This window comes from Giraffa tippelskirchi, chromosome 12 (assembly GCF_054371585.1).
Source record: "Giraffa tippelskirchi isolate mGirTip1 chromosome 12, T2T-mGirTip1v1.2.pri, whole genome shotgun sequence".
In the NCBI taxonomy this organism is placed as follows: Eukaryota; Metazoa; Chordata; class Mammalia; order Artiodactyla; family Giraffidae; genus Giraffa; species Giraffa tippelskirchi.
In genome coordinates, this window is record NC_137286.1 from 17,797,202 (window position 1) to 17,824,115 (window position 26,914).

Below are 26,914 nucleotides of genomic sequence, written 5' to 3' on the forward strand. Positions count from 1 at the left end.
GTTAATGGAGTATCTGGATTTTTAGATCAAATGGTTTAATGGAAATGACATTCTTTTTTTTCTTCCAGGAAATTTACATGAAATATTTTTATAAGAATGATTTCTTCTTGTTTTCCATCTTATTCCTAAACTTAACTGATAAGGCAAACAAGAGTACATAGAAGCAAAAAGAGAAGTTTGGGCTAATAAAAATGGTGATCCAATGGCTAACAATGTGTTCTTAACGAGTAATTATCTATTGAGGTAAATATAGCAGCAGTTTGAAATGACTGAAAGTACAATTGTTTTGTAAATGAGTTTTGTACATTAAAATTATCTCCTTAAAATGTGCTTCAAACTTTATTTCTGCTTATGTCTTTAATTTATGTGCTTTCCTACCTGCTGATTACTTGAGTCTAGAATCACTTCCACTATTTAAATATAATTTTTTCCCCTGTCTTGTTAAATCTCAGTTGGATGTTTTCCCTTTCCTTCTGATGACTTAATCAGTGCTCAAAGCAAAACAAAACAAAGTTCTGAATGGAATTGTTTCCAAACTTTCAAGGGACTTTAAAATATGCATGAAGAGTAAGTTATCTTATTGAGAGTATTTCCACTGTTTCATGAATATTTCACTTTGTTTCTCCACTCCACAACCAGGGGGATATTTTTATTCACATTCACTTAGCTTCTATATTTGCAATCTATTGCAGGACGGCGGAGCCTGGTGGGCTGCCGTCTGTGGGGTCTCATGGAGTCGGACACGACTGAAGCGACTTAGCAGCAGCAGCAGCATTCTATTATTGCATATAGCAAAAATGCGAAATCATCAGTGGAAAAAATATCAGAAAATGTTATCATCTTTAAAATGAAATCTTATATATTACAGGTAAAGATGCATTTTTTTCTTTAATTTTTATAAAAATTGCTAACATGTTGCTCTGGCCTTTAAACTGTTCAGTTTAATGGAAATCATAGTATAAATGCATTTTGTAAAATTTATTAAATAAACTATTTATTTTACATGCCATTTTTATTAACTATTTTAATTAAACATGTTAATTAATATTAGCTACATTGAATATGAAAGTGATAAAATTGCTTCTACCTTCTACTTCCTTCCTTATCTATATTGTCAGAATGGCTCATCATATGACTGGTATCCAATTGACAAGAAAGAGTTCAAAGTGATGAAAAGATATTCTTCTTCCATAGAAGAGTACAAATCAGAATCACAAATATCTCTTTTGGTCAGTATTTCATTTACCATCATTTAGTCATATGGTCATACTCAGTTGGAGGGAAGTTTGTGAATTTACTCTTGTTGGATGGTCACGTGAGCAATGCAGAATGAACACAGTGAAAAAACTAGCCATCTTTACCGTACCAACTTGTTTAGTGTATGTTGGCCTTCATTGCTTATTTGAGTAATGCATACTAATATACGACCAGTGCATTCTCTTGGCAAAACTCTATTAGCATTTGCCCTGCTTCATTCTGTACTCCGAGGCCAAATTTGCCTGTTACTCCAGGTGTTTCTTGACTTCCTACTTTTGCATTCCAATCACCTATAATGAAAAGGACATCATTTTGGGTGCTGGTTCTAAAAGATCTTGTAGGTCTTCATAGAACCATTCAACTTCAGCTTCTTCGGCATTACTTTTCAGGGCATAGACTTGGCTTACCGTGATATTCAATGGTTTGCCTTGGAAATGAACAGAGATCATTCTGTCGTTTTTGAGACTGCATCCAAGTACTGCATTTCAGACTCTTTTGTTTACTATGATGGCTACTCCATTTCTTCTAAGGGATTCCTGCCCACAGTAGTAGATATAATGGTCATCTGAGTTAAATTCACCCATTCCAGTCCATCTTAGTTCGCTGATTCCTAGAATGTCGATGTTCACTCTTGTCATCTCCTGTTTGACCACTTCCAATTTGCCTTGATTCATGGACCTAACGTTCCAGGTTCCTATGCAGTATTGCTCTTTACAGCATCAGACCTTGCTTATATCACCAGTCACATCCACAACTCGGTGTTGATTTTCTTTGGCTCAATCCCTTCATTCTTTCTGGAGTTATTTTTCCACTGATCTCCAGTAGCATATTGGGCATGTACTGACCTGAGGAGTTCATCTTTCAGTGTGCTATCTTTTTACATTTTCATACTGTTCATGTGGTTCTCAAGCCTCAGGTCCATCTAGTCAAGACTATGGTTTTTCCAGTAGTCATGTATGGTTGTGAGAGTTGGACTATAAATAAAGCTGAGCCCTGAAGAATTGATGCTTTTGAATTGAGGTGTTGGAGAAGACTCTTGAGAGTCCCTTGGACTGCAAGGAGATCCAACCAGTCCATCCTAAAGGAGATCAGTCCTGGGTGTTCATTGGAAGGACTGATGTTGAAGCTGAAACTCCAGTACTTTGGCCACCTGATGCAAAGAGCTGACTCATTTGAAAAGACCCTGATGCTGGGAAAGATTGAAGGCAAGAGGAGAAGGGGACAACAGAGGATGAGATGGTTGGATGGTATCACTAACTCAATGGACATGAGTTTGGGTGAACTCCGGGAGTTGGTGATGGACAGGGAGGTCTGGCATGCTGTGGTTCATGGGGTTGCAAAGAGTCAGACACAACTGAGTGACTGAACTGAACTGCTAATAATATATAATGAATAATTTATAATGTATAATATATTTTGAATAATGTATGTAAATGGTTTGTTTTTCTTATGTTTTCACTCCAAATTTTTAGGAAAAGTCACTGTATTTTATGTTTAAAAATGCTCTATAATTCATGTAAAATGGCATATAAATATGACACATTAGTCTATAAATTAGAAAGAAAGCTTTAATTATTATTTAAGTACACAAGTAATTCCATTTTCTGCTTTTATGCTTTCATTGAGCTTCTTAATTAGATGGCACAAAATTCTTCACAGTTCAAAATGCACGTTTCTTTTCAGAAAATCCTTCTTTCTGGAATGTAATAATGTGTAAAAATTGAGAATTACATTATTATGTCTTTTGCTTACTTTTACTTAAAAGAAGCAAATGAAAGTGATTCAAAGGAAATTTTTCAACTTCTCATTTTTAGTGATAAAAGATACCTAAAAACTGTTAGCTTTAATCTCTTGGTCAAGAGGTAAATACCTTTTCATTACCTAGATATTTTAGCCTGTTCTAGGCATTAAATGCCAAGTCAGAAAAAGAACATTTTAATTAAAGTTAAACATCAAAATAAAATATTTTAAATTGTCCCAGTCTTTATATCTATCTCTATATAAATATACACACCTATACATACCTATATATAATAGAGTATTCATACACGTGTGTGTTTTGTGTAGACTCAAACACACACACACAAATCCACCAAGAGGCATAATCACACAGCCAATTTAATATACACTGACAACCAATCCCTGGAGTCTCTGCAAGCAAACAGTTGAGACAGGTTAGTTTAGAAAGAGGGTTTCTTAGATTCAATTCAATGAATAACTGATAACCTATTCTCATAGAAACATCGGAAGTTTTTTTACTGAAATATGGATTGAAGTTTATTTTTCCTATAAAGAAACTCATATTTCTCTAATGCTGTACCCCAAGTAGAAAACTGTGGAAAGTCCACAGTCTTCAGGAGGGTGTATGTTCTATTACCCATTTTATATGAAGAGTGACAAAGAAAAGGCTCTCAGAAAGCAGAACCAAGGCCCAGGGAGAAGAGCAGGCAGCTCTGCCCAGAGTGTTTATAGATCCCAGAACCCGAGGAAAGTTGCTGATGGGAAGGGCTGCACCTTACATAGAGATAAAAACCTGGATGCAGAAGCTGGATGAAACATTAGGTCTGCCTTGTTTCAGAACTGGTTGTGTATATTCTTTTAATAAGAAGAAGGATGGACACAGATGTCTGGATAACTAAATGGGCAGACCATGACAGAGAATATAGTTGTATTTTCAAACACATATTAATAAATTTTTAGTAAAACAGCCTCAGCTTTATTTAAGGAGGAAATACAGGAAAACAATATTATCCCACACTTTAAATTTTTTGGATGATGGTGAATATTCTAGGAAAACACATGTGAAAACTGAGGACTATGTTTATGTTTGATTTTAATGTAATGTGCTATATTGTTGAATCATATTGCTTTTTAAAACCTCACTTAAGAGTGAAATATTTCTATCCTTTTTCATTATTATTGATGAGAAATAGCAAATTCTTAAGCTTAGAGTTATTACGTTGTGTTATGTTTTGTTTCTGTGTGATTTGTTACCATAGAAAGACTCATCATTCCCATTAAGTAAGAAACAAAACACAATTATTGTCTCACATTAAAATATTAACTAGCTAGCAGCAGTTTACTCCCTTTCCTTCTTTCTTTGTTGTGTCTCCCTTGAAATACTCATAAAAGTGACATTAGAGAAATCAGGTATCAATCAACTATTTCCAGAAACATAGAGAAATTACCTCTAAAGAAAGATTGAATGGATTGATGAAGTCCAACGACAGAGCTAAAGTAGAATATATTTGATATTCACACTGCCCCATACTGCCACACTGCATGTGTCTACTCCATAGCAATTGTTAGGCAAAAAGTCTCTATATCTATCAAACAAACAAAATGAATAGCTCTTATTACATATCTGTGAGAAAATGAAATACTGAAAAAGGAGTAGGAAAAAATACAGGAATGGGTCTTAGGAATTATCACAGTAAGGATGAAAGAATATCTAAGGAGGCAATGCTTATATTTTTTTGTTGTTGTTCGGTCTTGTTTTCATTTTTATGTGCCCATTTTATTGTGGTAAATATAACAGAGCTCTTCTAGAAAAACAATCTCAGTCACAACGCCAGTTCTAGGAAAAGCAAAAGAAATAAAAATGAAACAGCCCTTCCATTCCAGAGACTCACAAGATAAATCTCTAATAGATTTTCCTAGGGGTAATGCCTGATTCAGATGCAAATTCTGACTGTAACCAAATGTATACTGAAGATGAAGAGAGGGGATTTCTTTCCTCTCTACTGGCAAATCAGAGGATAAAAGTCTTCTCATTCATACATGCCTTTTAAAAATATTTACAGCATGAGAATAACAGGAAAGATGTCAGAGAAAATTCACTTTCAAAAGTAATTTACCAGGCGAGACCAAAGCAAACTTAGAAAGTTAACTATTTTGATGTTCTCAAAATTACTTCGTATTTTAAAATCTGTGATATTCTTTTATAATTATAATGCGTCTAAAATATTTCTAGCCATGTTTTCTGCTCTCTGTTTTGCTGTATAGGATTAAAAGTTTATCAGAGAAAATCTTTTGGATTAATTTTCAAAAATAAAACAAAAAGAATAAGTAGCTTGCTGAACAAGTAAAACAGACATTTCTGTCACAATTACTTTATTTAATGTTTCTTCTTACTATTGCCTTTTATTTTGCAATATGTAATGAAAACTAGATAAAAAGAGAAGACTGAACATAGAATATGAACTGAACAGTCTATACTGCCTACATGAATAATCTGAAGAAATGATAAAGTGATATGAGAAAAATGATGAATTAAAAACTATGAAGTAAAACAAGATGAATGGCATCGGCAGAGGCAAATTTTGAGAAATTCTTCAAAAATAAAAAGTATTGTAACAAAATTTAAAGGAAAAAAAACTCCCCAATATATATGTGTATTTATACTAATATATGCGTGTATATAGGGACTTCCCTGGTGGCTCAGTGGTAAAGAATCCTCCTGAAATGCAGGGGATACAAGTTTCATCTCTGGATCATCAAGATCCCCTGGAGAAGGAAATGGGAACTCACTCCAGTATTCTTGCCTGGGAAATCCCACAGACAGTGGAGCCTGGCAGGCTTCAGTCCATGGGATCGTAAATGAGTTGGACATGCCTTAGTGACTAAACAACAAAATGCGTGTATGTATGTATATTTTACATACATGCTGGAAAAAAAATGATAATACAATGCAGTTTGGAAAAATGAATTGCTTCAGGTCTTACCTTTAAGTCTTTAATTCATTTTGAGTTGACCGGTCACAGAAGGGCATGTGCGGCATGATTCCATTTATATGAGGTAGCTAAAGTAATGGAAGGCTTCCCAGGTGGCTCAGTGGTAAAAAAAAATCCACCTACTAATGTAGGAGATGCAAGAGATGCTGGTTCTGTCCTTGGCTCAGGAAGATCCCCTGGAGGAGGAAATGGCAACCCACTTCAGTATTCTTGCCTGGAAAATTCCATGGACAAAGGAGCCTGGTGGGCTACAGTCCATGGGGTTGCAAAGAGTTGGACATGACTTAGCCACTGAGCACACAGTTTGAGAGTAATCAAACTCATTAAAGCGGAGGTTAGAATGATTGTTTTCAGAGGCCAGGGAATAATGGAAATAGGAAATTTTTTAATGAATGAGCATAACTTTTCAGTTATGCGAGATAAATTCTAGAGATCCACTGTAAAGCACAATGCTTAGAGTTAAGAATATGATTTTTTTGCACTTAAAAATTTGTTGAGTAGGTTTCATGTTGAATGTTTTTATCTCTCTCACACAAAAAGCACAAGGAAACTTTTGGTGTGTGTATGCGTGTGTGTGTATGTTCTCAGTCATGTCTGACTCTTTGCGACCCCATGAACTGTAGCCCACCAGATGATGAATATGTCTTTTACCTTGATTTTGGTTTCACGGGTATATTCTTAAGTCCAATTCATCAAATTGTATGCAACTGATGCATATATATATATATATATATATATATATATATATATATATATATATGTGCAGTTTTTATATATCAAATTATACTTCAATAAAGCTGTTAAAAATTAAATAAATGAATATATTCTGTATGTATGAATAAGTAGATATAGCAAAAATGTAACCTTGTATATATAAAGAAAATATTTTAAAAATTAAATGCTTCTCTGTCCAAGGAAAGCCAGACGAATTCAAAAGAGTGGTAGTTAGGGTAAATGTTTGAAAAGCAGCAAAAAAGAATACCTCAGCTGATACGTCATTTCTTTGCCAACAGAAAGTATTAAAACCATGTCAATACATGGACCTCACTCCTTTTTAATTAATGATGTAATTGGTTTGGGAGCCCAAGGATCTACGAATCTTGGAAGTCCCTTGCTGATTTTATTATGACACAGGATTAAGAACTATGACTTAGAGCTGTGGTCAGCAAATTACAGCTCTGTTGCCAAATCTGACTAGCTACCTTTTTTTTTTTTTTTTTTTTAGCATGGTTTGATATAATTAAAAGGTTGAGTAAAAAGTAATATTTTATGATGTGAAATTTAAATAATTTTCAAATATAGGGACAGTAGTTACATTTCAATAAATAAATTCTTACTGGAATATAGCCATGAATGTCATCAACTTATTGCCAAAATCTGCTCTTCACTACAATGACAGAGGTGTATAGCTGTGGTAAAGATATGGATGCCAAACCAAAACATTTAATATCTAGTTATTTAAAAATAAAAATTTCCAAACCCTGAGTTAGAGGGTAAAAATGGCTCCATGTTCTCGTTTTCTAGAGCTGGATGGGGATCTGGAGTCTGGGACTCTGAGAAGTGGTCCCATCCTCTGAAATCTGAGTAAAAGCAGCCATGCCTTCAAAGTTCTGCTGGCTGCAGTCCACATGACAGCTTCCGTGGGGGTCCCACCTGTGGGGCAGTAGGTGGAGTCATCCTCTCCTACCACAACTGGAGATGCACCCCTCCTCCCCTCTTTGAAAACACTCTGTCCTTATAAGCCCTTGTACTCTAGGTCAATATTGGGAGTGGTAGTCTTGAGGATCTCTCAACTGCCTTCCAAGTCACTCTTCCACTGTTTTGGAAAATAGTTCTGGTTTCTGTTGAAATGGTTGATCCACATTAATCTTTTTATCAAGCAGTACCTTGGCCATATCCATAGTGGTCTCATTTTTTCCATATGGATAGGCTGAAAATTTTCCAAATCTTTAAGTTCTGCTTCCCTTTTGCTCAACAACTTCATCTTTTCTCACTTCTTACTATAAACAGTCAGGAGGAGCCAAGTCACAGCTTCAAAGCTTTGCTTAGAGATCTCAGCAAAACATAAAATTTCATCTCTTGCTCACAAGTCCTACCTTTCACAAACACTAGAATATGAACACAATTCAATCAAATTCTTTGTCACTTTACAAGGGTGATCTTTTTTTCCAGTTTCAATTAACATGCTCTCTATTTCCATCTGCCTACACTGTGGGAGACTCGGGTTCAATTCCTGTGTTGGAAATATCCCTTGGAGGAGTAAATGGCTACCCACTCCAGTGTTCTTGCCTGGAGAATTCCATGGACAGAGGAGCCTGGTGGGTTGCAAAGAGTCAGACACAACTGAGCAACTAATACTTTATTTCCATCTGAGATCTCATCAATATGGGCCTTTATGACACACATTGCTACCAACATTCTGTTTGTGATTACTTCGTAACTGTTATTTCTGAGAAGACTGAGTTTTCTCTACAGCTCACCTTTTCCTTTCTGAGCTTTTACCAGAATCACTTTTACCTGTTTGTTCAAAGTTCATAGCAGAGTAGACTTTTCTATCTAGCCTATACCTCAAAATTCTTCCAGCTTCTATCCATTACCCAGTTCCAAAGCCACTTCCACATTTTCAGTTACTTGTTACAGCAAAACCTACTTCTAGCAGCACCTACTGTCTTGCCTTTTCAGACTGCTGTAAGACAATTACCACAGGATGGGTGACTTGCAAGACACAGAAATTTATCTCTCACAGTTCTAGGAAGTCTAAGATCAAGATGCTGGCAGATTCAATGTCTGGTTAAGGCACAACTTCTTAGTTCATAAATGGCCAACTTCTTGCTATGTCCTCACATGGCAGGATGAGTTAAGAAGCTCTCTGAAGTCTTTTATATAAGGAACTAACTTCCTTCATGGGAGACTTCAGATAAACTCTTCCCACCTCACCCCCCTCCAAATACTATCAAATCAGGAGTTAGGGTTTTAGCATATAAATTCGAAGGGGAGACAAAAATTTAGTCTACAGAAACTACCATCAGCTAAACGAACTTGTGACAATTTTTAAAAAAACTATTATTCTAGCTGCCTACCTGGAATGAGAACCCAATGCAGAATATTTGTGTTCAAGTCTCTGCAACTTAAGTTTTGAAAGTGGTTAGTGCTAATCAGAACTAGAAGCTATCTGTCCATGGACATTATAAGAATTCTGATCTTTCTTTAAAATTTCTTTAAAATTAAAAAAATTATAAATGAATAGCTTTGAAATAAAATATTAAACAAAAAGTTATCTGGCATTTAAGGTAAAAATCTTTTCCCCTAGTGTACTTAAATCTTCTAGACACTTATCACTTAACTTGGATTATTTATGATTTCAAACCTTATTATCTAGTATGTGCTACAACTAGCATTTTCATAAGAAGACATTTTTAATACATAAATACATATTCTATCTGCACAAAAGTCCAAAACTATTCTGAGAGCGGCAATTTACAGCTTTTTAAATGTAAAGGAACACAACTATTATTTCACTACTTTAACAGATAAATATGCTGGCTTGTTCAAAGTTACTGAAAGTTTTATAAAAGAATATTATACCTAGTAATTGTTATTACCATTCCATAAACCTCTGAAATGAGTATTTCCATAAAAATGGAAGCCATTATATTCACTAAATTTTTTGCAGCCAGAGATATATATCATTGCTTATTTTGCATTACGGAGATAAAAACATAACAGCATATGAAGGAAATAATTATGTCAATGAAAGTTGATTATTAGATATGTATTGTTTCAAGTACTTTTTAGCTAACACTGAACATTAAAGTTACTTAAATAAATTAAGGTATTTATGTATGCATCAATATTTTAATATCTTATATATTCAAAATTAGTAGAAACTAACATCCTCATGTTTTCTAAATTGTACAGATTTTTTATTCTTAGCTTACTTTATTGGGACTTATTTATTTCTGTGAAAAATATTAAAAATGACATTTTAGGTATTGTGTAAATTACTTTCTGAACATTTGTATGAAACCAAAGTTTTACAAGGGGAAATTCAGTTCTCTGGTTATTTACCAAACATATAGCTGATAGGTTGTTTTACTCAATAGAGTAGGTCCTGCCTGAGTCAAACTCTGCTAAAGTCACCCTGAAAAAGCAGGGGGGGGCACTTGCAGTGGGCACTTCCATTAAATTTTGAATCGGATGTCAAGAGTGGTACAGATTACAGGGTAGGGCTCTCAGGGAGGTCTCAGATGTCTTGAGAGAGCCAAGAAAGGAGGCTGGCTCAGGGGATTTTACTGTGGTTGGGATGGGACAGGGCTGAGGTGGAAGCCTGTGTCATCTGAATTTCCTGCAGGTGTCAAAGGAAAGGGCACTGAGGCTTCCTTATTAGCTTGCCCAGATATGGGCGCCATGAATAGGGGAGGGGTGATGCTTAAAAGTTGTTAGCAGGCAGACATCAGAAAATGCAGCCAGACTCTTGCTTGGTCACTCATCTGCCAATAGCTGTGCCTGATAGTACGGATAATCCTCCAATGGAAGCAAAGACGTTCATATTTTGTGAGGCCTTATTAAAAATAAAACCACTTCAATAGTGTACAGCTTCAATAATAAATGAGGAAGACACTGTTAGAAGATTCAGAATAGTAACAATGCTTAACGTTTTTATAATATTTTGTTTTCCCTGAAGTACTTTTATATTAAAAATCATATTATACTCCAGATTTCTTAGGGTATATTATTACTCATATTTCAAAGTATTAAAAAATACTAAGTCTGCTTCAACAAAGTATCTTCTTAATGTACTAACTAAAATATAAATACATTTCTTTTTTCTTGAAATGTTCTTGATTTGTAGCCCAATTTATTCTCAATTTACATTTTTTCATCTCTTAAGATAATATGATAGTAAGAAGAAATGGGTTTTATAATGGAGACCTGGAAATATGAAATATGGTACTACAATGCTAAAATAGTGGAGGGCTAATTAAGTTACTTATATACTAAATTTAATTAGCTCCACTCAGAAAATAATCAAACATAACCCAAAAGAATTTTGACTTAGATAAACTTTTACGCTTGCTCAGCAGTAAGAAGAATCAATGCTGTTGAGTTGTGGTGCTGGAGAAAACTCTTGAGAATCTCTTGGACTGCAAGAAAATCAGAACAATCAACCCTATATAAATAAACCCCGAATATTCATAGAAAGGAATGTTGCTGAAGCTGAAACTCCAATACTTTAGCCACCTGATGTGAAGAGTCAACTAAATGGAAAAGACTCTGGTGTCGGGAAAGACTGAAGGCAAGAGGAGAAGGGGGCAGACGAGGATGACATGGTACAGCAACATAAAAAAATATTTGGCACTTTACTAGCTAGTCCTATTGCTAAAGAAAACATTTTGATATACAAGGTGAATAACAGAAGTTGATTATGTTTTACTACTATTGCTAGTAATAAGGAAGAGAACATAGACCAGGTCTGGAAACTGAAATAAAGGGTGGGAGAGGTTTAAGAGCTGTGATGGAGCCATCATAGACCATCTGTGTTTGCTAATTTTCTGTATCCAAATAAAAATTAAGTTTTCTGCTATCATCATGATAGGTACCTGAAGAAGAGGCAGTTTCATAGTCTAGAGCAAGGCTCCCCTGAATTTACAATCCTTTTCTTCCACAGAGACTGAAAGTTACTGCACTATTTCCCTTGAGGATTACATTTCAAAGGGATGGCTCTAGGGTTCTTGAAAAAACACAATTATGAGCTATAAAACTGGTAAGAAGGTTTTAAAAAGAGTTAAATCTCCCAAGGGCAGAGAAAGAACTCGCAAGTTTTCTAAAATGAAGATTTAGGAAAAATGGGATCAGGGTCCTAGAGTCAGGTAAGAAGCCTGTCTAAAATTTGGCCAAGCTGAAGGGATTGTTAAAAAGCTTTATGGTCATTATTCATTATAGGACAATGCATGTCCTATAGGCACAATTCTTTTTATACAAAAGAAATTCTACTTTAAGGACAGAAAAATTTCTATTATTTTACAAAATCATAGCAACTTCTTGGTTTCCAACCAGTGTTAATGATTTTATACTATCCAAATGACCCCAGAATGTTTCATTCATTTCACTGCTATCTATGTGTCACATTTTTTAATCTCTCTCCCACTGCATAGTGGACTATTTAAGGTTAGTGACTCTATCTATCTATACTAGAAACATAAATGATGTTTCCTGAAGCTGAATCAGTAAGAATCTAGTGGACTCTAAAATCATATCAAATGATAATCTTTCTTAAGTAACTAAGAATCCCATATATGGATGATTATATAACTTCAAATTAATGATTTTGATATATAAATATTTCTTCTATAAAGTTTGATATTCCTAAATTAACTTTTGTTATATATCATTCAAATGATAAGGTACTAAAAATCATAGTTATTTCTTTTGGAATAACATTTCTACTTGAAAAACAAAAAGGAAGGGTGAACTTCATCCATAGTTGTTGAAATTGATTACCATTAATTTTCTTAGTCCATGAGGAGCTGGTCTTTTCTTTCAAAAATGCTTAGTAATACCAGAGTTGCAAAGTTCTGTTGTAGCACATTGTTGATACTAATGCTGAGATTGTTAAGAGATCTTTCATTATGCTATGCCTGAACTTGCTGACCAACTTTATTACATGCATTTGACTTTATAAACAGAGATTACAATATTTTACTGTTTCTGTTTAGAGCTTTATCAAATATATGCTATTTATTCTCCAAAATTTAGGTGACAAATTCTTTGAATTTTTGTTATTTTATACTTAAGTACCATTTATTTTTTAGAAAAACTCTGACAATTCATTGTTAAGTTTTCTTGGTATTGCAAACAAAAAATATAAAAGCTATATGTAAAATATTTAAATATTATACAGTCACCCTTCTGTATTGGCAGGTTCTGCATCTGCAATTTCAACCAACCATGGATGAAAAAAGAAATTTTCTTTTTAATTTCAGAAAGTTCCAAAAAGCAAAACGAGATGATTTAAAGTATATGGGAGAGTAGGTTAGGTTATATGCATATATTATGACATTTTATATAAGAAACTAAAGCGTCAGTGGTTTGGTATCCATGGGAGGTCCTGGATCCAATGCCCTGCATATACTGTGGGACGACTGTATTGTTTAATTTTTCACAGTTTACCATTTTTCCATGGGAAGGAGCAGAATCTATGTGCTGGGGGGTGGGGGGAGAACATGTTGTTCAGTAAGATAAATTTTTAAAATATAAAATAAGTTTCTTTTAAAACTCAAATTCACATAGCATTTATTTAAAATGTGGATTATGCATTCTGGTATCAACTTTAGAACCAATTAAATTACACGAACCCCATTATATGTTTTCCTCAGAGACTTTAAGATCAATGTTCCATCCGTAGTCCATTAAGGATAAATGTTTTACACATCTTTTTCAGTAACTGTGTTGGGAGCTGAAGCATGTAAAAATTTTACCACAGGGAGTTTTAAAAGAAATGGAAAATAATACATCTACAAAGAAATATTTCAAGGGAAATTTCCTACAAACTGGATCCATCTACTATCACGTTTTTTTCTTTCCCCCCAAAAGTTATGGGTTCATATATTTAAAAATTGATCTAATTTAGGAAATATTAATAATATAATTTAGAAGATAACCAAAATTGTTAAATTTAAAATTACCAATAGTTGTGTTAAGCAATGTAAGTTAAATTTACTTTTTAATATCTTGAAATTGCCAAGATTTTTGATGAAATTTATGTTTTAGAGTATTTCTTACTATATTCTCTCTTTCCTTTTCTTCGTTTATGTCAGAACTTCTCCCATCCACATGTTTTGATTGTCTTCAATTTTAAGATGTGCTGGTCATAAGAATTTTTTTCTTATTTTTTGAAGTCTACTCTAGTCAATATCAGTAGCCGAAATTTATGGATAATAATATATATTTCATAAATACATTATAAATCATAGTGTTTTCTTGAGAGTCTACAAATGAAGAATTTTATTTCACAAATTTGTGACTATACAGCCTGTATATTGGAATATATACACTATACAATATCTATTTCACAAATAATTTGTTTTTTCTAGAATTCTCTAAGTGCTTTGTGCATATTTGTTCAGTATACAAATCAAGAAAGCACAATCAAAATGCAAAATATGTCTTAGTGTTTTGAAAACTTATATATAAATATTTCTATGACATAATTATGATAAAATTAGAATATAAAATATTCACATAAGGTTATGTAGCATACAATATTTTAAACTGAATAGTTGAGAGAAGAGTTTTCTGGAACTAGGTGTATACAATTGAGAGGACAGTCTTTAGAACGGTTATATAAAATACTAATAATTGGCCAGTGCCTACAAAAAAAAAAAGATCTAGAAAAGATAATCAGAAGAATGGAAATAGTAGAGTCAGAAGGAGCACGTTTCTGGAAAGCACTAAAAGGAGAAGGACGGTCTAAGTTCATTCAGAAGTACAGGAAAGCTTAGCTAGAATTTGCCCAAAAAATCAATGCAGTTTTGGCATATGGGTTAAGAAGATAATTTAAAGCATGGGCAATCTTCTACCTCCATATTTTCCAAATTACATTCAAAGAACTAGTTCTTGAAACATTTATAGAGGTTCTGTGACTAGAAGTGTTTTATATTCTGTTTAAACACAATGTTTAAAAAATGAACAGGATTTTAATATAGAGAAATTCTCTGATCTTTCACATGTAAGTATAATACATCACAGTTTACTAAATGGGGGCTGCTGTAGGCAGTATATAAAAGTGATCTGATCTTAAATCATCAGTGGGGCAGGATATACACAATACATAATTTTGGGGAAATGCTCCAAATATAAATATTTTTGCATGTTTTCTATTGGAACAGATAAAATAATTTACTGAGAAAATAGTGAGTGATGGATGGTATTTGTCAAATAGTTATATTTTAATACCAAAAATCTTTTTATCCTGTAATTGCATAGAAGGCACATTTATAGCATATGAGGTTCACAATGTAATAATAAAACAATGAAACCAGAATAAATTCTTAAGTTACAACTAACATTGAAATGTTCTATTAATCTCTATAATGCTTTTCATCTGTTTCCATTCATACCCGTCTTCTATCCATTGTGGGTTATAATGACTTTTTTTGTATACAGAACATTAAACATTATTTCTAATTATATATCTCATTAAAAATAAAATATATCTCATTAATTGTTGACAGACACCTTGCAGAGTAGTAGAAGTAAATATCATTTACCTAATTTGAAATATAAAGAAATAGGCATAAATGTGGAGGAACTACCAATGTAACTAAAATTCCAATGTAACTGTATAGCATATTTTTATTCTATTGTGGTCTGATTTGGGGGCACCTGTTTTATTAGACATTCTGTGGACCCATTTTAAAATCCTTCGAAAATATTACATTTTGTATTAGGTCTATGTAATATTCATATGTGCTTTTCTGTTTCTGACAAGCAGTTTACTTCTAACCTAGAGACATTTATCTGAGTTTTAAATATTAAAGGTTATTCCACATTAGTGCACTGAAGCAGATGTATAAGAAAAATTCAGTCCTGCATCTAGAAGCTCAGCTTCAATCCAATGAATATGATGCAAACAACCTAACAATGCTCTGTCAAAGAGGCTGGTTCATTCAAATCTCATACTGGATATTAGCCCAGAGACTTCTTGGCTATTCAAGCTATTCCTTCTGCTTTATTTTTCTAAATTATATTTTTAAGTCTCATGAACCATTTATTTTTCCTTCATTTTAAAAGATACTGTATATATTTCATTTAAGCACTAGTTTATGTTGAAAATTTTGAATTAGTAAGTGGATACTTAAATATAACAGATGAAAGTAATATGAAATCTATAGTTATCTCAAATTTTCTTTATGATGCCATTTTCTCTTTATAAACAAATAGCTGTTTAATCTGTATTTTTCATACTTGATAGCAGCAAGTACCACAAATTTTAAAAAAACACCACTGGACCAAACCTCATAATTAGACTAAGTAGCTGTATATGCAAAACTCATCTGAAAAAATATTTTCAAGTCTCCAGAAAACATTCATGCTAATTATGAAATGGTTATTAAAATGAAACACAAGTAGATATAAAGATTGATTAGAAAGCTGAGTCATGTTTAACCTTATGGTCTATAAGACATATATAGTCACAGAAATTTATGTAATGTCTTGGATATAAAACTATATTTAAATTTGTGATAAGGTATTATTATTTAATTGGTATCATGGACTTACCATAAATGTTGGCATAAAAATAAAAATTTTAAGCCATCAAGTTAATAATCAGAATATATTTCTAATAACAATTGCAGCTTAATCTAAACATGTTTAGTTCTGGAATTAAATTTAGGGGGAAACTAGTAATATATTTACCTGCACATTTCTATGCAGCATTTATACTCTGAAAGGTACTTTTTAGTCACTGTGCATTTTATGTCTAGGTAAAAAATTTCTAACTGACTCAGCTACAACTTTATACTTCTGGAGGAGCAACGGTAAAAAATTTGTGGTGCCTTGTTCCTTCTGTTTCAATATTGACTTTCTCCAATTATTATGATATATACTACAGAAATTTTCCACATGTGGGTAGGCACAGTTTGTCCTTAACATAAGACTAATGTAGAGACAAAAATAATGTGAGAATGTTCACTGGTCAGGGGCGGCCGCCGAGAGGAGCTACCCTGCATCTGAGGTAAGGAGCGGCGGCTGCACTTTGCTGGAGCAGCCATGAAGAGAGACCCCGCATCCAAGGTAAGAGAAACCCAGGTAAGACAGTAGGCACTGAGAGAGGGGATCAGGGGGCAGACAGACTGAAACTACAGTCACGGACACCTAGCGAATTTGATCACATGGACTACAGCCTTGTCTAACTCAATGAAACTAAGCCATGCCATACAGGGCCACCCAAGATGGATGGGTCATGTTGGAGAGGTCTGACAGAATGTGGTCCGCTGGAGAAGGAAATGGCAAAACACTTCAGTATTCTTGCCTTGAGAGCTCCATGAACAGTATGAAAAGGTGAAAAGATAAAACACTGAAAGATGAACTCCCCAGGTTGGTAGGTACCCAATATGCTACTGGAGATCACTGGAGAAATAACTCCAGAAAGAATGAAGGGATGGAGCCAAAGCAAAAACAACACCCAATTGTGAATGGGACTGGTGATAGAAGCAAGATTCGATGCTGTAAGGAGCAATGTTGCATAGGAACCTGGAATGTTAGGTCCATGAATCAAGGCAAATTGGAAATGGTCAAACAGGAAATGACAAGAGTGAACATAGACATTCTAGGAATCAGTGAACTAAGATGGACTGGAATGGGTGAATTTAACTCAGATGACCATTATATCTACAACCATGGGCAGGAATCCCTTAGAAGAAATGGAGTAGCCATCATAGCCAACAAAAGAGTCCGAACTGCAGTACTTGGATGCAATCTCAGAATGATCTCTGTTCGTTTCCAAGGCAAACCATTCAATATCACAGTAATTCAAGTCTATGCCTCGACCAGTAATGCCAAAGAAGCTGAAGTTGAATAGTTCTATGAAGACCTACAAGATCTTCTAGAACTAACACCCAAAAAAGATGTCCTTTTCATTATAGAGGACTGGAATGCAAAAGTAGGAAGTCAAGAAACACCTGGAGTAACAGGCAAATTTGGCCTTGGAGTACAGAATGAAGCAGGGCAAAGGCTAATACAATTTTGTCAAGAGAATGCACTGGTCATAGCAAACACCCTCTTCCAACAATACAAGAGAAGACTCTGCACATGGATATCACCAACGGTTGACACCGAAATCAGATTGATTATATTCTTCGCAGCCAAACATGGAGAAGCTCAATACAGTCAGCAAAAACAAGACCGGGAGCTTGACTGTGGCTCAGATCCTGAACTCCTTATTGCCAAATTCAGACTGAAATTGAAGAAAGTGGAGAAAACCACTAGACCATTCAGGTATAACCTAAATCAAATCACTTATGACTACACAGTGGAAGTGAGAAATAGATTTAAGGGACTAGATCTGATAGACAGAGTGCCTGATGAACTATGGATGGAGGTTCGTGACATTGTACAGGAGACAGGAATCAAGACCATCCCCAAGAAAAAGAAATGCAAAAAAGCAAAACGGCTGTCTGAGGAGGCCTTACAAATAGCTGTGAAAAGACCAGAAGTGAAAAGAAAAGGAGAAAAGGAAAGATATACCCATTTGAATGCAGAGTTCCAAAGAACAGCGAGGAGAGATAAGACTGCCTTCCTCAGCGATCAATGCAAAGAAATAGAGGAAAACAATAGAATGGGAAAGACTAGAGATCTCTTCAAGAAAATTAGAGATACCAAGGGAACATTTCATGCAAAGATGGGCTCAATAAAGGACAGAAATGGTAGGGACCTAACAGAAGCAGAAGATATTAAGAAGGGTTGGCAAGAATGCACAGAAGAACTGTACAAAAAGATCTTCATGATCCAGATAACCATGATGATGTGATCACTCATCTAGAGCCAGACATCCTGGAATGTGAAGTCAAGTGGGCCTTAGGAAGCATCACAACAAACAAAGCTAGTGGAGGTGATGGAATTCCAGTTGAGTTATTTCAAATCCTAAAAGATGAAGCTGTGAAAGTGCTGCAGTCAATATGCCAGCAAATATGGATACTCAGCAGTGGCCACAGGACTGGAAATGGTCAGTTTTCATTTCAATCTCAAAGAAAGGCACTGTCAAAGAATGCTCAAACTACCTCACAATTGCACTCATCTCACATGCTAGTAAAATAATGCTCAAAATTCTCCAAGCCAGGCTTCAGCAATATGTGAACTTCCAGATGTTCAAGCTGGATTTAGAAAAGGCAGAGGAACCAGAGATCAAATTGGCAACATCTGCTGGATCATCGAAAAAGCAAGAGAGTTCCAGAAAAACATCTATTTCTGCTTTATTTACTATGCCAAAGCCTTTGACTGTGTGGATTACAATAAACTGTGGAAAATTCTGAAAAAGATGGGCATACCAGACCACCTAACCTGCCTCTTGAGAAATCTGTATGTAGGTCAAGAAGCAACAGTTAGAACTGGACATAGAACAACAGACTGGTTCCAAGTAGGAAAAAGTGTACTTCAAGGCTGTATATTGTCACCCTGCTTATTTAACTTATATGCAGAGTACATCATGAGAAACGCTGGGCTGGAAGAAGCACAAGCTGGAATCAAGATTGTTGGGAGAAATATCAATAACCTCAGATATGCAGATGACACCACTCTAATGGCAGAAAGTGAAGAACTAAAGAGCCTCTTGAGGAAAGTGAAAGAGGAGAGTGAAAAAGTTGGCTTAAAGCTCAACATTCAGAAAACTAAGATCATGGCATCTGGTCCCATCACTTCATCGCGGATAGATGGGCAAACAGTGGAAACAGTGGCTGACTTTATTTTTCTGGGCTCCAAAATCACTGCAGATGGTGATTGCAGCCATGAAATTAAAAGACAGTTACTCCTTGGAAGGAAAGTTATGACCAACCTAGATAGCATATTTAAAAGCAGAGACATTACTTTGCCAACAAAGATCCGTCTAGTCAAGGCTGTGGTTTATCCAGTGGTCATATATGGATTTGAGAGTTGGACTATAAACAAAGCTGATTGCTGAAGAATTGATGCTTTTGAACTGTGGTGTTGGAGAAGACTCTTGAGAGTCCCTTGGACTGCAAGGAGATCCAACCAGTCCATCCTCAAGGAGATCAGTTCTGAGTGTTCATTGGAAGGACTGATGTTGAAGCTGAAGCTCCAATACTTTGGCCACCTGATGCGAAGAGTTGACTCATTGGAAAAGACCCTGATGCTGGGAAAGATTGAGGGCAGGAGGAGAAGGGGACGATAGATGATGAGATGGCTGAATGGCATGATTGACTCAATGGGCATGGTTTTGGGTGAAGTCTATGAGTTGGTGATGGAGAGGGAGGCCTGGTGTGCTGCAGTTCATGGGGTCACAACGACTTGGACATGACTGAGTGACTGAACTGATGAACTGATTCATTTTAAAATATGCTCTATAAAATCATGTGTTTTAAGTTCCTTAAAAGTTACCAAAGGGGATAAAGCTTATTTAACTGACAAGTAAATTCTCTATGTTCACGTTAATAACTACATTGTAACCATAATACGGGTTTCCAAATTTTTCCACTAAATGGATATATACACTACTGATATTAACTAGCCACTTGATTTCTACAGAGTAAAAATTACTTAAAAATTAATTTATTGTTTATTACATTCAAACATTGATCAGAATATATTTTTGTCTCATACTTGCTTCCTTATTTTGCCTTATTTGATTCTACAATACTTCTTTGTTTAAAAAACAGAAAAGTAACCCATAAATATGCTTAGATAATTTTTTCCCTTTAGAAAAAATTAAAGGGTGATGGAAGCTAAACTTCTTATACATGCCTTTCTTTTATATCACTGAAAGTTTGTGCTGTTTTTCTAACTTGTCTCTATTTCTCTCATTCCCAGTCCTTGGCAATAACTTTTCTACTCTGTTTCTATGAGTTTGTCTTTTTAAAAAATTCTACGTATAAGTGATAGTATAACTTGTCTTTCCCTGTCTGGCTTATTTCACTTAGTACAATTCTCTCAAAGTCCATTCATGTTATGCAAATATACGTAATGTGATATGTAATGTTATCTTTTGTCTTTCTGATGATGGCATTCTAACAGGTTTAAGAAAATATCTCATTGCGGGTTTGATTTGCATTTCCCTTACTGTGAGCACCTTTTCAAGCACTTGTTGTTCATTTGTATGTCTTCTTTGGAAAAAGAAAAAAAATGTTTTTTTTTTTTTTTTTTGCTATTGAGTTGTAAATGTTCTTTTTATATCTTGGATATCACATAACAGGTATGTGATTTGCAAAGATTTTCTCCCATTTTGTAAGTCTATTTATTTTGTTGATGGCTTCCTTTGTTGTTCATTTATTTTTCATTCCAATACGTTTGGAACATAAGGATAAATTAATGTTTTGGTCAGTGAAAGTTTCTAATTATAAAATATTACATAAATAAGTAAACAAATAAGAATATTACTATTTTGTAATCCTAATTAAATAAGACATGTAATAATGATCATTGGGGCAATGTCAAAAAAGGAAGGCAACCAGACATGTGTATCCCTGGCATCAATCATGGTTCTCCAGAAAATCAGAATCAACATGATTCTTTATTCTTATAAAGATTTATTATAAGGAATTAGCTCACATGAAATGGAAGTTGAGAAGTCCCAAGATCTCAGGAGAGAGCTGATGGCTTAGTTCTAATTTGAGTCCAAAGGTCCAAGAATGAGAAAAGCCATTGTTTTAAGTTCCAATCTGAAATCTGGCAGGCTTGGAATCCAATGAGGTTTGTTTCAGTTTCAATCTGGAGACAGCAAAATATCAACATTCCAGTTCAGTCAGTCAGGCAAGAGGAATTCTCTCTTCCTCATGGAAGGATCATCCTTTTTATTTCACTCAGACTTTAACTTTATTTCACTTTGGATAAGTCTCACCCACATTGGGCAAGCCAATCTGCTTTACTTAGCTTACCATGATCTCACCCACAAATACTCTCACAGACACACTCAAATTAATGTTTGATCAAATATCTTGGCACTTTGTGGCCCAGTCAAGTTGACGTAAAATTAACAATCGCACCCCTGAAGGGAAGTACCTAGAATTTAAATGAAGTAGTATTGTCAAAAATAATTGAATATGAATATTATAAAAACTCTAAATCTAACTACCAAGTCATAAGAAATTACTTTGTGTCTATAATTATCCGTGTCCAGAATATGATTCCCTGTAAGATTTATGAACTGTTTTCTTCAATAAAATATTCAAGAAAAATAAAATACATATAAGAGAACTTGAAATATTAAACAACATTTGAGTCATTTTTCCAAGTCACAATATATGAACTTTGCTTGAATAATCATTCAAACAAAATATTTTAAAAACAGTTGATAAAAAAGTTTCAGAAAATAATGATGATAATGGTTGTAAAACAGTATAAGTTTACTTAGTGCCATGAAATCATATTGTTTAAAATGTTGAAAATGGCAAATTTCATTTTATGTATATTTTAATCACAATTTTTAAACTACTGTAAACTACAAAGAAACACAAAAAGTTAATACTTGAAGACATTAAGAATTAGTGTTAATTTTTAGATTTATAGTGATGCTGTGATTGTGTTTTAAGAGTGCATGTTATTTAGGGATACCTGCTGAATATTTTCAGTTAAAGTGATGATTCATTGGATATTATTCAAAGTAATAATCCCCCTTGGAGAGGATGGGGGAAATGGTATTAAACAAATTGAAAAATGTACAATTACAGTCCCTGATGGTTCTCTTATCTCTTTCTTAGTTGACAAAACATTTCTGATTCCCGAGGATTCATTTTTCCAGGATTCTTCTTTTAGTTCCAGCTTTTACTTGTCATAAACACAGATCTTAATGCTCTGATATTTTGTCTGAAACAACAGTAGCACTTGTTTTGCCAAATCACATTTTGTAACAAAGTTGTAATGATAAGTCAGGAAAAAAAGAGGGAACAAATCATAAATTATAAAACTATATTAGATTTCTTTGAGTTTTTGTGCATTTAATTAGAAAAGAGTTGGATTCCTTGCGCTGTTTCAAACACTGTGTAAGTTTGATATAATCCTTAGCCATCTGTAAGGCCAAAATGGCCCAGGTTCAGTGAACAGAGGATTCAGTGAGGGCTTCCCTGGTGGCTCAGATGGTAAAGAATCCACCTACAACGCAGGAGACCTGAGTTTGATCCCTGGGTTGGGAAGATCACCAGAAGAAGCAAATGGCAACCCACTCCAGTATTCTTGCCTGGATAATTCCATGGAGAGAGGAGCCTGGTGGGCTACAGTTTATGGGGTCGCAGAGTCAGACATGACTGAGCGACAAGCAATGAACACTCAGTGAACAGACTTTCACTTCTCCTGACATACTCTATGCTCAATTCCTATAATCAAGAAGCAGTTCTCCTGTTCTTCCCTGGGACTCACAACCCTCATTCCTAAGATAAGGAATGTACATTTTAGGGTAAGAGAGAGAAAGATCTATATTTGTCATTAAAATCATCTTTATATTCATAAATCACATGAAGAAAAAAGAAAAACAATAACTATCAACAAAGTCTAAGAAGTCAGCAAGATATTTTGCAGAAAGATAAATACACACAATTTAGACACATTTCAGACACTTCCAGCTTTGTGATTGCATGAGCTTTGTCTCTACCCTGTGTGCTGATTGGTTCTGAAGTCAAAAGACATGTTGGATAAAAAGGAGCAGATTAGGGAAGATAAAAGTGCCTGCAATGCTATTGCGTCGGCAGGCAAGAATTAGCAGCATGAGATGGCTTTATTAATTCCACAAATATTAGTGAGCAAATCAGTGTTGCTCTGAACTGAGAAAAGATGCAATCTTTAACAATCTCACCTAACAAGAAAGACTTCAGGTCAGGCTAAGGGGTTAGTTACCAGAAGGGATGCCAATATTAGTGCTGTGCTGGTAAGGAGATGTTAAGCCATGAAATGCAAAATGAAGAGTGAAGAGAGAGCCAAAAACAAAAACAAAAAAACGACCATTTGACCACACTGAATGTCATTGAGAAGAAAGGAAATACACAAGCATGGACAGAATTATCTAGTACTTTGTATTAATTATTTTCTGATTAAAAAAATCACTACTGGTATTACAGATGCAAAACCTATATGTGTATAAAAACACAAAAGAGTGAATAATGTTAGAACACTTATTCCTGAATTCTAAAGAGGTAAATCTGCAAAGATGTTCTGCTATAAAGACTTAAGTTTAATCATAAAAGAAAAAATTTTCAAAAATAATTGAAACAAACTTGGTAAGTCAGCTGGCAAAAAATGTTTCACATATTGTCTTGAATGGTTTAAGTCTCTAAACTTTGCATGGTGAGTTTAGCTTTCTTCCTTATGTTGCTTCAACAGATTATTGTAATACATATACTATTTCACAGATTTCCTACATTTACTGCTTTGCTGTTGTTTGGTCACTAAGTAGTGTCCGACTCTGTGACCCCATGGACTGCAGCACGCCAGGCTTCCCTGTGCTTCATTATCTTCTGGAGTGTGCTCAAACTCATGTTGATTGAGTCGGTAATGCCATCCTACCCCCTCAACCTCTTTCACCCCCTTCTCCTCGTGCCTTCAGTCTTCCCCAGTACCAGGGTGTTTTCCAACGAGTCAGCTCTTTGCATCAGGTGGCCAAAGTATTAGAGCTTCAGCTTCAGCATCAGTCCTTCCAATGAATATTCAGGGTTGATTTCCTTTAGGATTGACCTGTTTGATCTCCTTGCTGTCCGAGGGACTATCTTTTCCAGCACCATAATTCAAAACTATCTATTTAATGCTTACTATCCTCTGAAACCATCCCATTCTTTAAACTTCAGAGAATTTTAAAAAGTTAATAACAACAACAACAAAAACTTGACTTTGGCTAGGAAGATTTCATAGGTCATGGAGTTTTTAGTGTGTGGATAAACTTCCCTAATGATTTGTATAATATATATATATATTTAATTTCACCTATGTACTGCCTTAAAGATTTTTCAAATGCCATATTCAGAAATAAATGCATTTACTCTCTCTTGTTAAGGTAAATTTAGTTCTGTTCAGTTCAGCTGCTCAGTCGTGTCAAACCGTTTGCGGACCCATGGACTGCAGCATGCCAGGGTTCCCTGTACATCACCAATTCCGAGAGCTTGCTCAAACTCATGTCCTTCAAGTTGGTGATGCCATCCACTGATCTCATCATCTCTCATCAACTTCTCCTCCTGCCCTCAATCTTTCCCAGCATTGGGGTCTTTTCAAATGAGTTAGCTCTTCGCATCAACTGGCCAAAGAATTGCAGTTTCAGCTTCAACATCAGTCCTTCCATTGAACACTCAAGACTGATTTCCTTTAGGATGGACTGGTTGGATCTCCTTGCAGTCCAAGGGACTCTCAAGACTCTTCTTCAACACCACAGTTCACAAGCATCAATTCTTCAGCACTCAGCTTTCTTTATGTTCCACCTCTCACATCCATACACGACTACTGGAAAAACCATAGCTTTGACTAGACAGACCTTTGTAGGAAAAGTAATACCTCTGGTTTTTAATATGGTGTCTAGGTTGGTCATAAATTTTCTTCCAAGGAGCAAGCGTCTTTTAATTTCATGGCTGCAACCACCATCTGCAGTGATTTTGGAGCCCTACAAAATAAACTCTGTCACTATTTTAATTGTTTCCCCATCATTTGCCATGAAGTGATAGGATTGGATGCCATGATCTTATTTTCTTGAATGTTGAGTTTTAATTCAGCTTTTCCACTGTCCTCTTTCACTTTCATCAAAGGCTCTTTAGTTTTTCTTCGCTTTCTGCCATAAGGGTGGTGTCATCTGCATAACTGAGGTTATTGATATTTCTCCTGGAAATCTTGATTCCAGCTTGTGTATCATCCAGCCTGGTATTTCTCATGATGTACTCTGCATATAAGTTAAATAAGCAGGGAGACAATATACAGCTTTGACCTACTCCTTTCACAGTCTGTTGTTCCATGTCCAGTTCTAACTGTTGCTTCTTGACCTGCATACAGGTTTCTCAAGAGGCAGGTCAGGTGGTCTGGTGTTCCCATCTCCTGAAGAATTTTCCATAGTTTGTTTTGATCCACATAGTAAAAGGCTTTGGCTTAATCAATAAAGCAGAGGTAGATGTTTTTCTGATATTCTCTTGCTTTTTCAATGACCCACCGGATGTTGGCAATTTGATCTCTGGTTCCTCTGCCTTTTCTAAATCCAGCTTGAACATATGGAAGTTCATGGTTCACTTACTGTTGAAGCCTGGCTTGGAGAATTTTGAGCATTACTTCGCTAGTGTGTGAGATGAGGGCAATCATGCCGTAATTTTGCACATTCTTTGGCATTGCCTTTCTTTGGGATTGGAATGAAAACTGACCTTTTCCAGTTCTGTGGCCACTGCTGAGTTTTCCAAATTTGCTGGCTCATTGAGTGCAGCACTTTCACAGCATCTTCTTTTAAGATTTGAAATGGCTCAACTGGAATTTCATCACCTCCATTAGCTTTGTTTGTAATGATGCTTCTTAAAGCCAGCTTGAGTTCACATTCCAGGATGTCTGGCTCTGGGTGAGTGATCAATTAGTCGATTAACTCAATGAGTATGTTTTTTATTCCCCCACAGCTTCTATATCTCTTCCTTATATTGAAAAAGATAATATAACATTTCAGAAGTGATCATTTTATATTACTTATATTTTATTTCAGAAATATTATTCAATATTTACTATCATATTTTAAATGCTGCAATGTATAATTCTATAATTAGTTAGTTTTAGTACTCAGAAACAGTCCTTCAATAGACAATAATCCCTATGTACTAATTTTTAAAATGTATCTTTCTTTTTTCTTTCTAAAAGTGTTATAAATCTTCTCTTAACTTTAAAACTGAAAATAAGTAAGGAATGCATCAGATCCATGGTATTCCCACAAGAAGAATATAATTTATGAATTGCTTTAGCCTTCAGAAGTTTCTGCTCTATTTTTGTAAAAGCCAATATACCATATGGTCAATTGATTATGGCTTTCCTCCTTCCTGGTATAGGATATATATATTTTAAAATACAAGTTAAAAAAGAAAATAACTCCCTTGAAAAATTTCTCTCATAACAATTCTTCTCCCAAACTTTGTTGCTTGCTGTAGGTTGAAGCCAAGTAAGCCTAGGTTATCTAGTTTGAGGAACAATCATCATATTAAGACACTTGCTTTGCAGTGCAGAAATAATTCAGCTATCTTATGCTTTCTGCTCCTTTTGTT

At 34.9% G+C, this 26,914-nt stretch overlaps 1 protein-coding gene across 2 annotated transcripts in view; it reads right to left on the bottom strand.

The window, feature by feature from the left end:
* LRFN5 (leucine rich repeat and fibronectin type III domain containing 5) overlaps nucleotides 1–26,914 on the bottom strand; it is a 984,773-nt gene that overhangs the window by 388,225 nt on the left and 569,634 nt on the right. Inside the window, exons 7-11 of one of the 2 annotated variants that reach the window (XR_014070506.1) lie at nucleotides 21,273–21,431; nucleotides 9,071–9,117; nucleotides 5,982–6,166; nucleotides 4,446–4,583; nucleotides 3,282–3,408 (exon numbers count right to left, since the gene is read on the bottom strand). The gene's annotated coding sequence lies outside the window, so the exon portion shown is untranslated. Of the gene's footprint in view, nucleotides 1–3,281; nucleotides 3,409–4,445; nucleotides 4,584–5,981; nucleotides 6,167–9,070; nucleotides 9,118–21,272; nucleotides 21,432–26,914 lie in introns of those variants that run through there. The other variant, XM_081547234.1, reaches the window with a different exon arrangement.